Below are 15,177 nucleotides of genomic sequence, written 5' to 3' on the forward strand. Positions count from 1 at the left end.
TTTCTATTAGGACTGGCTTTTATACAAACACACATATTTAATCTCTTCCTTCTTATCATAATTAAATGGCATTTCGTTTAACAACGTACCATGCAAATTCATGTCATATTTTAATTGAAATGAATAATTACATTTTTGAAGTACTCTTTGCCCTATAAATACATATTTCTCACTCACAAATGAATGTGTTTTGCTCAACCGTTTAAGAAGGAAGAAACAAGTTTGTTTAGTCATCAGTTCTCCCATTCTTTCAACCGCACTCCTTGAAAAGACTCCACAGACAAACGAATAAGCTAGTGACGGTTGTTCCAGCACACCAGACATCATTATGGTGAGTCCTGGTCTTTGCTTTTAACTGTGCTATTGGAGAAAGACTTCTGTGGCTTTCTGAACTAGATGACTGATTGACCTTCATATGCTCCTCAAATAAACACCAGAGATGATATCATCTTTTATGCTTGTATAATAGGCACTAGACCACCTGACCAGACTTTGTGTTGTTTCTCACTCTGAAAGGCAAAAGAATGAGCTTGTGGTTTTAAGCTGATAATAAACCTGACACTAGATCAGGGTCGTGATGTTCGATAGTGAAACCTGGTTACACTTCTTCCTTATTAAAGTAATGGAAACATGCATTTCCTCTGAGTGTATTTGTGATTCTCACTCGTTTCAGAGCCACTGTGTTCTTGCACACACACTGGGTGAGTACACTATGAGATCGATTGATCGTGCTGATTTATTTAAATGAGCATCTTTATTATGATTTTTCAGGTTGCCGTTGATGGTTAAGTTCTTGATTATACTTGTGTTAGTGCAGCATTGTAGAGCAGATGCTAGTGATTTTTCTTATTGTGATTGATAATTATTTAATGTGATTGATGAGGATGCAGTAATATTGATCATTTAGCTGTATTCTGAAGAAACAGACAGCAGAATAAAAATTCTCAGTATTTTTCACACTTGTGAATGTAAACAGTGACTTGTGTTAAGGTGGAACCCTAAAGGTGTGAACATGCACAGTTTAACAGCTTTTTGAAATATTCAGCTTTTTTTAGCAGTATAGCCTGCTTAAGAGGGGTTTGTATATTCCTGCATTACTTATAACATTAGTGATTATAGTTAATACATTTTTTATATTTCATGAAGAAAATGTGAGTTGTATTGACTGCATGCAATGATTTTTTAAAACTTATTTATAGAGCTCTTTTAACAATAAGGATTGTGTCAGAGCAGCTTAACAGTATCAAAATAGGGGAAAAAAGTTATTGTGCTAATAAAAAGCTATGACTTGTTTTATGCATTTGAACTTGTATGGTGGGCAATAAAATGGAGCAAAAATCCCATAAACTTAAAGTAAATAGAGGCCTGTAGATACTTGAGTCTGTTTCAAAGCAATAATTGGTAACACTTTACAATTAGGTTCATTAGTTAACTACTTTATAGTTCACTTAAGCGATTTTGTGTTCAGAGTGACTTAGTATTGCACTCTTGAAAAAAATAAAAGTTCTTCATTGTCATCTTTGGTTCCTTAAGAACCTTTAACATCCATAGAACCTTTATATTCCACAAAAGGTTCTTTGAATAAAAAAAAGAATACTCTGCAGTTTATGCAACTAGTCTTTTTCTAATTTTTTCTTTTTTTATTACACTGTTTTGACTCCATATAACACAACTGCAGCATTTTTATCTTTTTAGATGAATCAGTAACACTTTACACTAAGGTTCCATTAGTTGATGTTAGTGGGAAAAAAAAATTATTACAGTATTTATTAGTCTTGTGTTAATGTTAGTTAATGAAAATACAGTCGTTCATTGTTAGTTGGTGTTAATTCATGGTGCATCAACTAATGTTAACAAGCACAGCTTTTGATTTTAATAAGGAATTGGTTAATGTTGGCATTACTAAGATGAATAAATGCTGTAGAAGTATTGTTCATTCTTAGTTGCTGTTAACTAAAGTAGTCAACTAATAAACCTAATTTTAAAGTGTTACCAATTATTGTTTTGAAACAGAATCAGATATCTATAGACCCTTATTTACAGTATGTTTGTGAGATTTTTTGCTCCATTTTATTGCCATCATAAAGTTCAAATGCATGAAAAAGTCATAGCACACGTCTCCTCAACAAGCCACACGATTTGATGTGGCTTCATACAAACATGAGGTGAGTTATGAAGTTCTTAGTGCTAGAGCATTCATTTAAATGATGTTCAGAATCAGATAACTTTATTCACCAATTGTGTGCAGAAACACAAGTTGTGTTTTTTTTTAGGAGCTCTTGGAACATACATGCATATATGACATAAGAACAGAAAGAACAATTAAATAAGACTAAAGAAAAAAACAAGATTTATGTACAGATTATGATTTTTCAAAGTTCAAAGAAAGTATGTCAGTCTTTCAACTTTCATGTTCAATGTAATGTGTTACTTAACTTGCCATTTCTTTATAATTATTCGGGAAATTTCCTAGAATAACCAAGTTTTTCAGTGTTATGCAACATTTGATAATGCACTGTATACTAAATTGAACACGGAGTGGTTGTATTTTTGTTAAATAACATGAAGAAATGTTAAAGGGCACCTATTATGCCCCTTTTTACAAGATGTACTGTAATATTGGTTTTGGGTAACTCCAGAATGTGTCTGTGAAGGTTCAGCTCAAAATACACCACAGATCATTTATTATAACATCTGGAAAATGTCATTTTTGGGGGGTGTTCAAAAAATGAGCTGTTTTGGTGTGTGTCACTTTAAATGCAAATGAGCTGCATATTCACTGAACTAACAGCGATGTGCTAACTAATCTTACCCGCATGACGCTGATCAGTTAAAATACTTCAATAACAAACGAACACAAAAACGGTTAAAATGTTAGCTAAGCACTAAAATGTAATTAACAGAGCAGTCTGGAGTGAAATCATTTGCGCAGATATGTTACGTAAAAGTAAAAAATGTAAAACAATCATTCTTTGGGTGCAAGGGATGATTCAACTAATAAGAATGATAATAGTCCAACCAAATACAACTCGCTGAGGGCGGAAACTGCGGTAACGCAGGACTGTCAGTCAGCGGCCGTGGGCGGGGCCTAAACATTGTGACATCACAATGCTAAGAAAATCAAAAGGGCAGGAATAATGAGACTGGTTTGGTTTAATGGGGATTCAAAAATAAGGAGTGGGTGGATTTTATCATTCTAGGGTGGTTGTGTTCACACACTGCCAACAAACATTTATGTCTAAACACCATGTTGAAGTGGATTTTGCATAATATGTGGTGTAAAAAATATATTGCTGGGTTAGTTCATGCATTAACTAATGTTAACAAATGAGACCTTATTGTGAAGTGTTGCTAATGTTTCTTTTATTTTGTACATTTTTAGGCCTCTAATATACAATCCCTGATGTCTCACTTTAACTCACTGGCTAGTGAAAGTTTGTATTCCCAACCAGCTCAGAACAAAAAATTCAGCAGTGCCGGGAATCATCACCAGAATTCAGTGTTGATCCCCAAGCTGGCGAAACCTGTGGACATGAATAAAGACACAGACTCCAGGCCTTTGTCTAAGCCACTCATGGTCACACCAAACTTCATCTCTATGGAGGCTAGATTCAATCCTCCAGTTTCTAACAACAAGACCAATGGTGACCCGAGAAGTGATGCTGTTGGAGTGAAGCTGCCCAGTAGAGGAAAACAGGAGAACACTTTTACACAAGCCCCCACTGGAGCCAGATCCCAGATTCCTGCCAAACCACCTGTTTTGCAGAAACCTGTTCTCCATGAAAAGATCTCTGCAGCACCTGGATCCGCTTCTGGTGATTTGTCAGTGCCGAAAAAGAAGTGTCTTCCCAGTGTGTTTGCTTTAGGAAAATGTCCTGCCAAACCACAGAGACCTCCACATGTTAACCTCATCAAGTTCAGAGTGAACGGTACGATACGGACCTCCATGATGACGCTCATTTAAGCTAAACTCATGTGTTTTTATTTAGATGAGAAAGATGTGAATTTACACCCACAATACCAGTAAAATGTTGGACACATTACTGATTTTAAGTGTTTTAATAACAGTTTTCTATTTGAATATATTTTAAAATGTAATTTATTCCTGTGATGCAAAGTTGTATTTTCAGCATCATTACTCCAGTCTTCAGTGTCACGTGATCCTTCAGAAATTATTCTACTATACTGATTTGCTGCTCAAGAAACATTTCTTATTATCAGTTTTGAAAATGTGTGCTGCATAATAACCATTATATAATGTTATTTTCACAGTAATTGAGCACATTTTCTCTGATTCTGGTGGTTTGATGTGTTGTTTTCTAATGGCATTCATAAAGTGTGTCCAAAAACTTTATGGACCAAGTCTATTCTGGTCTAAACATCCATAAGGTCTTAACCTCTAGAATATATATATGTGTATGTGTCAATTTTTCGAAATTGAGATTTATACATCATCTGAAAGCTGAATAAGTAAGCTTTCCATTGATGTATGGTTTGTTTGGACAATATTTGGCTGAGATACAACTTTTTGAAAATCTGGAATCTGAGTGTGCAAAACAAAATCTAATACAGAGAAAATCAGCTTTAAAGTTGTCCAAATGAATTCTTAGCAATGCATATTACTAATCAAAAATTAAGTTTTGTTAGATTAATGGTAGTAAATTTAGAAAATAAATCTTTAAGTAACATGATCTTTACTTAATATCCTAATGATTTTTTTGCATAAAATAAAAATAGATCATTTTGACCCATACAATGTTTTTTGGCTATTGCTACAAATATACCCCAGCGACTTAAGACTGCTTTTGTGTGTGTGTGTGTGTTTTTATATATATATATATATATATATACACACACACACCCACACACACATGCACTTGTTGCTTCATGTTCTGTTTCTGTCTGTCGGTTCATTAGTATCCAACGCCAGCAACCCCGAGAAAAGTTTCTCCCTCCCACCCCCGCCGCCTCCAGATCGCCCGTCAATCACATCTGTAGCTCCACCCCCACCACCAGCCTTCACATTTCCACCTGCTCCCCCTCCAGTGTGAGTACGATACGTATAAAACCAGCATCAGCAATAATTCACAATGCTAAGCTCACAGTATGAGTTCATCATTTTCAAATGTTCCCACCTTGATATCGTACACTGAAGCAGTTTCTGTTTGTGAGGGAATGCAATAGTACAATTGAACGCTTTACTATTTAGACAAAGATCATCTGTAGCTGCAGTTTAAAAGTAAGCTTGTATTTATAGTGAAAAGTGTGTTTCTTCTGTTCAACAGGGATGAGGAGGGTTATTACGATGATACGGACTTCATGAGCCGGACGGAGACTTCTCTAGGTGCCATTCACAGAGAAGTTATCTAATATTAATGTTTAATATTACATACACTGACCTTAAGAGATATCTGGCTAACTTAATGTCTGAATGCCATTACCTTGCTGACCGTCACATTTAGACATTAGGTCTGACTTTAGATTTCCTCCATCATTAGTGCTGAGGGTTTTTTATTATTCTGTATTAATGACATCTTTTTCTGTTTTAGGTCAAAGCAACAATGACCCTAAGGTAAAAATGAAATGTTCATTGTGTTTAATTATACTGTTTAAACTGACATCTCTTTAGAGATGTTTTAAATGGCAGAATCTCAAAAGGAAATGACAGCATTCACAACAAGGTCATTATTACGGACTGAAAAAGCCCTCTAGTGAGCAGAAGGTTACTAGTTGTGATTGATTTAAAGCCAGTGATGATGCTGTTGTTTGTTTCTTGTGTAGGAGTCAGACGAAGACATGTACGAGGATCTTGATCACAACTGGTGAGAGTGTTCATTTAATGGATGAGTATTCATTCATATTATATTGCTCGTAATATTTTGTAATTGGAGCAAACCCCTGAACCAAAGTATTCCTTTGTCCTTCGCTGCATCATAATATCATGGTTTGCACAGGCAAATGCTGCTCACATTTCCTTAAAAGAAAATAAATTGGTTGGTCTTTAGCAAAGGCTGGAAATCAATTGGGCTCAAATTTGTATATGATTAATGAAAAAAAAATAAAATAAAGAAAAATAATTAAAAAAGAAAATTGCTAATGGAACACTCTCCTGTACACAGGCCAGAGGAGAACAAAGAACAGAAAGAAGAGAAGACGACAAAAGAATCAAAAGAACTTAAGAAAAAGCTGGAAAAAGAAGAGAAGAAACGCTTGGAGCAGGAGAAGAAGGAGAAGAAAGAGAGAGAGAAAAGAGAGCAAGAGGCCAGGAAAAAGTTTAAAGTGATTAAAATTTATTTTCATTTTCATTGTTTTATTCCATCATATTACGGTATTCACATTATCTCACAACATCTGTCAACACATCTGCAGACGCATTTCTCTTTAAAACTGTTATTATATTTCACAAATATATAGAAGATTTATTTTAGGATTATGACCTTTTTTGGGACAAAAATGATCATAGTGTTATTTATTTTACTGGCTTTTATTTATGATGATATAAATAAATTTATGCTGAGGTTCATATTCAAGGTTGAGGTGCACTGCATTGTTACAATCGCTACAATTCTGCAGTGATTTGGTGAGCTATGGTTTTATTTATTTATAATTTTTTTTTACCTAAACACCCCTTTCCGACATATACCACTGTGATCATGGAGGAAAATTATATATTTATAGATTTCTATTGATACATGGGTATATGAACTATGTATTCTGTTTATATGAAATAAAATAACGATTTAGGTTAAATGTGCATCCCACCCCCTCCCTCTCAAAACAATTTTCATTGTTAAATTTCATTCTATATATAAAAAGGCTTCAAATCAATATATATATATATATATATATATATATATATATGTATATGTATATATATATATATATATATATATATATGTATATATGTGTGTGTGTCTGTGTGTGTGTATTTTTTTCCATCTATTATTATTATTATTATTATTATTATTATTATTACAATTTTTTGACCCAGACTCTGTTTTCAGTTATATATAGTTTTTCCCATAGACATTATATAACTGTAATTTGCTTACAATTTTGTAACATGTTTTTTTGTTAATTTTTTGAATGCTTAATATAATAAGTGACAAAGACCATAAGAAACTGCTGTTTGTGCTCGGATAGATCAAGGGTCCTGTAGTGGTGGTTGAAACAGTGAAGGCCAGTGTGGATCACAAGGGAGGAAAGAACAAACTTCCACTGAAGCAGGGAGAGAGCATTGAAATTGTACGGAAAACTGAAAACCCAAAGGACTATTGGCTGGTCAGAAACACTGAAGGCCTCTGTGAGTTACTCTGCTGCACTGCATTGCACTGTATTTACTTTGTAAACAATTCAGTAATGTGTATCTGCTAAACTGAACATGCTCGGTCTTTATTAGGCTGAAGCTTCCTGTTAGTCTCTAACCATTTTCAGCTGCTATTTGTGCTGGTGTGTTTTACACATAGATGGTTTTGCGAAGCCTGACACTTTAGATGTTGTGGGAAGCACACAGGATGAACAGGAAGTGTATGATGATGTGTGCGCAGATGATGAAGTCAAGATGTAAGAGAGTAACTTTTACGCTTATTATAGATTATAAACATTATTCAGGTTAATCTGTTATTTATATTATAAAACTCTCTTTTTTCAGTCTACCAGATGGTAAGACATTGCATTATACATTTAATAAATATAAATGAAATAACATTGCAATCCTTTAGTGACTGCCAAATGAAGGACACGTAAAGAAATGTATTTTAATTTTTTTCCCCTTGTTAAAATTTTAGTGCCAGAAGTTGAATGTGATGATGATATTTATCAGATTTTACCAGATGATCCACAAGCTGATTTCAGGTGATTCATGTTCAAAAGCATTTAATACTTCACAAATACCAGTGTATTCATCCAAACAATTATGACAGCAAGTTTTAGTTGTTTTATTATTAGTATTAACTTTCATGCATTTTACTGTATAAGGTGCAGCAAAACTTTGTGTTTTTGAAAAATCCCTTTAATGCTCAAAAAGGCTGCATTTATTTGCTAGATAAATGCTGTATTTTTATTGTATTTTTGAGCAAATAAATGCAGCCTTTGTTGATTAATTTATTTATATTTTATATAATCATTCTGAAATAATATTTCGATTTAAAATAGTTATATTTCTTTGAATACGTTTCAAAATATAATTTATTCCTGTGATGGCAATGCTGAATAAAAAACTGAATTATGTAAATTAACCAAATCATCTTCATTTTTTACATGATCATATATCATATTTATTAAAACATTTATATTTATATTTTAAATTATATGTGTTATAATTAATCATGTTATCACATTTATATTAAACATACTTGTATGTAAATACAGTACATGTGGATGTATTTGATACATTTTATATAATAGTAAACTCATTTGTATTATATTTTATATTAAAAAAGTATATTGTGCCATATCAAAAAACCCTAATCTATGCAAATTCTTCACTGATAGGTGAAGGTCTAAAGTCATTTTTAAGTAAATGAGTATTATTTTAAAGCGCCTTTTAACCTGAAGCTAATATATAGTTGATTTACCACCATCTGCTGTAATTTTACTGCTATTTTGCAGCTTTCCCCCTCCACCCCCTCCAGAGCCTCTCACATTTAATGGTGTGTGTGAGTAATACTGGATTTTCTCTGCACATTTCATATAATATATTTATGAATCATCTCACAGCACTGGATTTAATTTAACATTCAGAAATGCATCAAATATCCAGTCATTGCTTGCTCCTACTGTACTGTAATGGTTGAGTGTTTCTGTAGTTTGGCGCCGACAAAGCAAAGAACATTGAATTGATTCCCAGGGAAAATATTAACTAAATATTTACCTTGAATGCAGTGTTGTTGCTTTGGATAAAGGCGTCTGCCATATGCATAAATATAGATGCTTCACACAGAGCCTGTGGTTTTTGGTTTCTGTCCAACAGGTGCCACTGAAGAGACATATGATGACATTTTTCCAGCATACTTCCCTCCTCCTCTGTCTCCTAACAGGTTATAGTTCATGCATGTTACAGAGAATGTGTTCTTTTTTTCATATTATTGTAGTAAGCAAATTTGTAAAGTGAGCTTTCCCGTGAATGATTAAGTTTTTGGGAAGTCTCTTTCTTTTCTGTTTTGGCAAAGTCATTATGTAACACAACTGTTCAGAGGTTCGAGTCTCTAAGTCCTTTTCAGACCAAGGCTGTATTTATTTGAAAAAATCCAATATTTCAAAATATTATTACAATTGTAAATAGTTGCTTGCTATTTAAATATATAATTTTATTTTAAAATGTAATTTATTTGTGTAAATTTTTCTAATATATGGATTTGAAAACAGTTGCGCTGTTTGATATTTTTGTGGAAACTCTGATTTTTTTTTCAGTGTTTTTTTGATGAATAGAAAATTGAAAAAGCACAGCATTTATTACAAATGTGGCAAAAAAAACAATACATTTTTACTGCCCCCAAGCTTTTGAGTGGTTGCTTAAATCACTTAATGTCTTTAAAGTCATTGCATTGTATTACATAATAGCAAAACAATTGTCATTTATTGCATAAAAAAGTATAACAAAACATTTGACAAAAAAATGATCTGAAACAATAATAAACACTCATGTTTGACATGAAAATAAGGACATAAAAAATGTATATTTTCCATAAAGAAAATGTCTCTCGTTCACCGCAGCTTTCCAAAGATCAGCTCAGCAAACAAGACAGATGAGATGGACCCGAAGAAGAAGAAAAAGTTTGAGAAGGAGGAGAAAGAGTTTAGGAAGAAGTTTAAAGTAAGACAGGTTTATTTGATGATTGGTGAATGAATGACTGTGTATACTAACCCTCATTGCTTCTTCTCACAGTATAATGCAGAAATCAAAGTGCTGTATCAAGCTACTGTCCTCCAGTCACTGTCAATAAAGAAGTTTGCTAATAAAGACTTGCCAATCAAACCCGGAGAAATCATTGATGTGATAGTTCATCCAGGAGATGACAAACTCATCTGCCGGAACAGCGAAGGAAAATGTGAGTTGATTTAGGAAATAATGCATGTGCATCAGAAGAGGAAACTCTTATTCATTCGAGTCTCTCTCTGTTTCAGTCGGCTATGTGTCTTCGGCTAATTTGGAGCAGTAAGTATAGTCTTGCTGTTCATTTCTGTTTCTAATCTGGTGAGACTATATTTTTTGCATGCATTTTTGCACTCCACTCAATAGCTACAGTTTGTGCTTTTCTAAGCACTCTTTGCTCATTTGATATGCCTAAATAATAGTGAATATTAGTGAATTTTGAGTAAATGCTTTATTTTTGTGTCTGACTTCCTCTCCTCTCTAAGGGACGCCTCTGTTTATGATGATATTGGTGATGGTAAGGTTTAACGTGCACAGCTACAGTTGATGTAAGTATATTTAGTCATCATTTTTTTACTGCAATTATCTTTTTGTACTTATTTGTTACAGATTGTATCTACGACAATGAATAAGCATGGAAAAACCCGTCTAGTGTGTGTTTTTATCATCTTTTAATGTCCTTATTTGTCGTTAATTATTTCAGCTGTGCATTGTTTGAGAATATATATTGTGAATTTTATATTGTGAAATGTGTATATATAAAGTCACTTAAGTAGGAATAAAGTTATTTGTGATCCTGTCTTTTTTTCCCCCTCCTTTTATATATAAAATGATTTCTAAAGGGCTTACCATTATTTAAAATGGTAATAATATTTCACAATATTACTGTTTTTTTTGTCCTGTATTTTGGTCAAATAAATGCAGCCTTGATGAACAGAAGAGACTTCTTTAAAACACATTAAAAATCTTACTGATCCTAAACTTCTGAACACCAGAGTGTGTGTGTGTGTGTGTATGTGTGTGTATATATATATAGATATATATATACAGTACAGACCAAAAGTTTGGACACACCTTCTCATTCAAAGAGTTTTCTTTATGTTCGTCACTATGAAAATTGAAGAGTCACAATGAAGGCATCAAAACTATGAATTAACACATGTGGAATTATATATGGAATTATATACATAACAAAAAAGTGTGAAACAACTGAAAATATGTCATATTGTAGGTTCTTCAAAGTAGCCACCTTTTGCTTTGATTACTGCTTTGCACACTCTTGGCATTCTCTTGATGAGCTTCAAGAGGTAGTCACCTGAAATGGTTTTCACTTCACAGATGTGCCCTGTCAGGTTTAATAAGTGTGATTTCTTGCCTTATAAATGGGGTTGGGACCATCAGTTGTGTTGTGCAGAAGTCAGGTGGATACACAGCTGATAGACCTACTGAATAGACTGTTAGAATTTGTATTATGGCAAGAAAAAAGCAGCTAAGTACAGGAAAACGAGTGGCCATCATTACTTTAAGAAATGAAGGTCAGTCAGTCCGAAAAATTGGGAAAACTTTGAAAGTGCCCCCAAGTGCAGTCACAAAAACTATCAAGCGCTACAAAGAAACTGGCTCACATGTGGACCGCCCCAGGAAAGGAAGACCAAGAGTCACCTCTGCTGCGGAGGATAAGTTCATCCGAGTCACCAGCCTCAGAAATCGCAGGTTAACAGCAGCTCAGATTAGAGACCAGGTCAATGGCACACGGAGTTCCAGCAGCAGACACATCTCTAGAACAACTGTTAAGAGGAGACTGTGTGAATCAGGCCTTCATGGTAGAATATCTGCTAGGAAACCACTGCTAAAGAAAGGCAACAAGCAGAAGAGACTTGTTTGGGCTAAAGAACACAAGGAATGGACATTAGACCAGTGGAAATCTGTGCTTTGGTCTGATGAGTCCAAATTTGAGGTTCCAACCACCTGCCTGGTACCCACCGTGAAGCATGGAGGAGGAGGTGTGATGGTGTGGGGGTGCTTTGCTGGTGACACAGTTGGGGATTTATTCAAAATTGAAGGCATACTGAACCAGCATGGCTATCACAGCATCTTGCAGCGGCATGCTATTCCATCCGGTTTGTGTTTAGTTGGACCATCATTTATTTTTCAACAGGAAAATGACCCCAAACACGCCTCCAGGCTGTGTAAGGGCTATTAGACCAAGAAGGAGAGTGATGGGGTGCTGCGCCAGATGACCTGGCCTCCACAGTCACCGGACCTGAACCCAATCGAGATGGTTTAGGGGTGAGCTGGACCGCAGACAGAAGGCAAAAGGGCCAACAAGTGCTAAGCATCTCTCGGGGAACTCCTTCAAGACTGTTGGAAGACCATTTCAGGTGACTACCTCTTGAAGCTCATCAAGAGAATGCCAAGAGTGTGCAAAGCAGTAATCAGAGCAAAAGGTGGCTACTTTGAAGAACCTACAATATGACATATTTTCAGTTGTTTCACACTTTTTTGTTATGTATATAATTCCACATGTGTTAATTCATAGTTTTGATGCCTTCAGTGTGAATCTACAATTTTCATAGTCATGAAAATAAAGAAAACTCTTTGAATGAGAAGGTGTGTCCAAACTTTTGGTCTGTACTGTGTGTGTGTGTGTGTGTGTGTGTGTGTGTGTGTGTATATATATATATATATATATATATATTTGGAATGATGATGAAAACAGAAAATGGAGGTAAAAACAAAAAGGTGAAAATACAATGAATAAAGCTAGTTTGTGTAATAAAACATTGATCCAAGACTAATCTTTATGCTTTACACACATTTTAGTATTACCTGCAGTTTTAGCCATAAGCCCTGTTACTTCAAAAATAAAAGAAAAAACTTATATAATACATCATTTATGTGTTTTAAGTGTTATGTAATCATTTTATGCTTGTATGATAATATTTTAAATTAAATGTATGCATTTAGCAGACGCTTTTATCCAATGGCAATCTAAAATGTAACATAACATATTACACGGAGAAAAGCTTTAAAGTTTCTTCAGCATCGCTTGACCTTTTTTGACAAACACATGCAAAAAATTACAATCTTTGCATAAATGTAATTAAAATTAATTTAAAAAACAAAGTTTATGATTTCTTTTGCTAATTTTTATCCAATTATAGCTAAATGTTTTATTTCCTTTTTATTCTACGTGATTTTAAAAGCTTTGTATGGGAAATAATCTAATTATGAAATGCATAAAAACTAGGTTTCACTTTCAAGTACTTAGATGTGTGTACATAAAATCGTCTGCTCTCAAGCATCGCGAGAGGTCACGAGAGTTCCGGTGTTGTGATGATAAACGTCCCTGCCAACATGGCGGTCAGCATCCGCGGCCGTCCGACCCGGAGTATACGGATGAGAGGCAAGTTAACGGCACCCACAGCCCAGTTACCACACGCAACCGGCGCTGTTTATAACCCTCTGCTTGTGTAGCATTCGTTAAAGCTCGGATAAGACCTCAAGGTGTCTTTATTGTCTGTTTGACAGGTCGGAATGACAGCGGGGAAGAGAATGTACCGCTGGATCTCACGAGAGGTGAGAGTAACCAGAATGCTTCTCTACAATAATACCCAAGAAATTGTCATTAGTGATTTCCCATTTGTGCAGACCGGAGAATGAGGCTTAATGAGTCTCCAAGCCTAATGGGTTGCCTAAATGTGATGCTTTAAAAATGCTGTCTAGCTAGGCAGCTTACTAGGATTTGTGACCCGGTTGTTGTTTTTATCTACAGTGCACATCAGTTTGTGTTGTCTAGTAAACATCTGCATGCTATCAGATATAGCTGCAGTGCATTCAGCTCGGCTAAACTATATCAGTAAACAGTTAATGGCTTAAAGCATCTTGATGCCCTCGTGCTGCCTGTTAAGTCTGTTTTAAAACTTCAGACTTTGATTCATCTAAGCCGGTGCAAAAAGACTTTGACCAGCCTGATCTTTGATGAATCTTGACGTGCCAAGTCTCTCTTGAGAAATGTACTAAATAAAGACTAGAGGAGGGAAAAGTTTGCTGAATTTAGATCATAATATCACGTACAGTATGTGTAATATGATTTTTTTTTAGTTCTGCACAGGAAAAGTGAAGCTTCATAGTGGACAAGGAGATACATTGTGATATTTTTGCGTTGATTTGAGTTTCAAGAGAGATTTGAATAAACCATTATATGCACATTTCCTGTCCTGGATGCTGATTGTTAACTGACTTTAATCTTACTAGTTTTTTTTAAGGATTTTAATTTTTGTTTTTGGCTTTCCACAGAACCACCAGATAACATGCGTGAGATCCTCCAGAACATTGCCAAATCTCACGGGGTTTCCAACATGAGGAAGCTTGGCCACCTGAACAACTTTGTTAAGGTAGTGCAACTTTCATTAACACTGCATTGTTGTTCAGTGGCGGCTCTACGCAATTATTGCATGTGATTTTAGTGATCAGAGAAGATCATGACCAGGCTTGCATGGAATCTAAAGACTTTCTACACAGTTTTTGCACAGATTTTGGGGCAAGATATATATATATATAATATCACCATACTTCTCCAGAGGACATTAAGACAATTCTTTTGTAATACAGGTTTTCTGCAATGTTATGTTTAAATTGATTATATCAAATATGCACTAATTTTCATACACTTCCAGAACAGAAAATTAAAATGGTAATTGAAATCTACAGATAAAGTATAAAATAGACACAAGTATCTAGAAACTAGAATAGCATTGAGACTTGGCGGTTAGATATATAGCAAATATCATATTCATTATTGCTCGTATCATGGCAAAATGTAACTATATTATCATCGCACAGATCTAATCTGCTAAATGTGACTATAAGGCAAAGAAGTTATTAAGTAATTATAAACATCAGCATCATCATTTCTCGTAAAGCTGCTTTAAAACAATGTGTTTTGGGAAAAGTGTATATAAATAAATTTGACAAATGGGTTGGAGGTTGGGTGGGTGTATTTTTATTTAATTAATTTTTTTAAGAATGCATTGTTTTTAAGGCCTTGTCCTGTGAGCAGATCTGTAACACAGTAAATAGCAGCAGGCGGTGTGTGTGTGTGTGGGACTGAGGTTAAATGTAAGAGTGTTAGTGCAGAAGTACTGTATGTGTGCAGGTTTTGTTTGTTTGTGTGTGTTTGTGTGACTTTCTCAGCTTTGGTGAATAATAACTCAAGTGGTGTGTGTGTGCATGAGTGCTGTGTATGGCCTTTTAAGGATGATGAGATAGAGGACATCTAATCCTCACTGAGGGTCACATGA

General features: G+C 34.7%; 1 pseudogene; it reads left to right on the forward strand.

Annotated features, from left to right (window-relative positions):
• The first annotated feature begins 169 nt into the window (after positions 1-169).
• Positions 170-10,667, forward strand: LOC132131613 (FYN-binding protein 1-like; annotated as a pseudogene).
• Positions 10,668-15,177: the final 4,510 nt, after the last annotated feature.

The sequence above is a fragment of the Carassius carassius genome, chromosome 4 (genome assembly GCF_963082965.1).
Source record: "Carassius carassius chromosome 4, fCarCar2.1, whole genome shotgun sequence".
Lineage (NCBI taxonomy): Eukaryota > Metazoa > Chordata > Actinopteri > Cypriniformes > Cyprinidae > Carassius > Carassius carassius.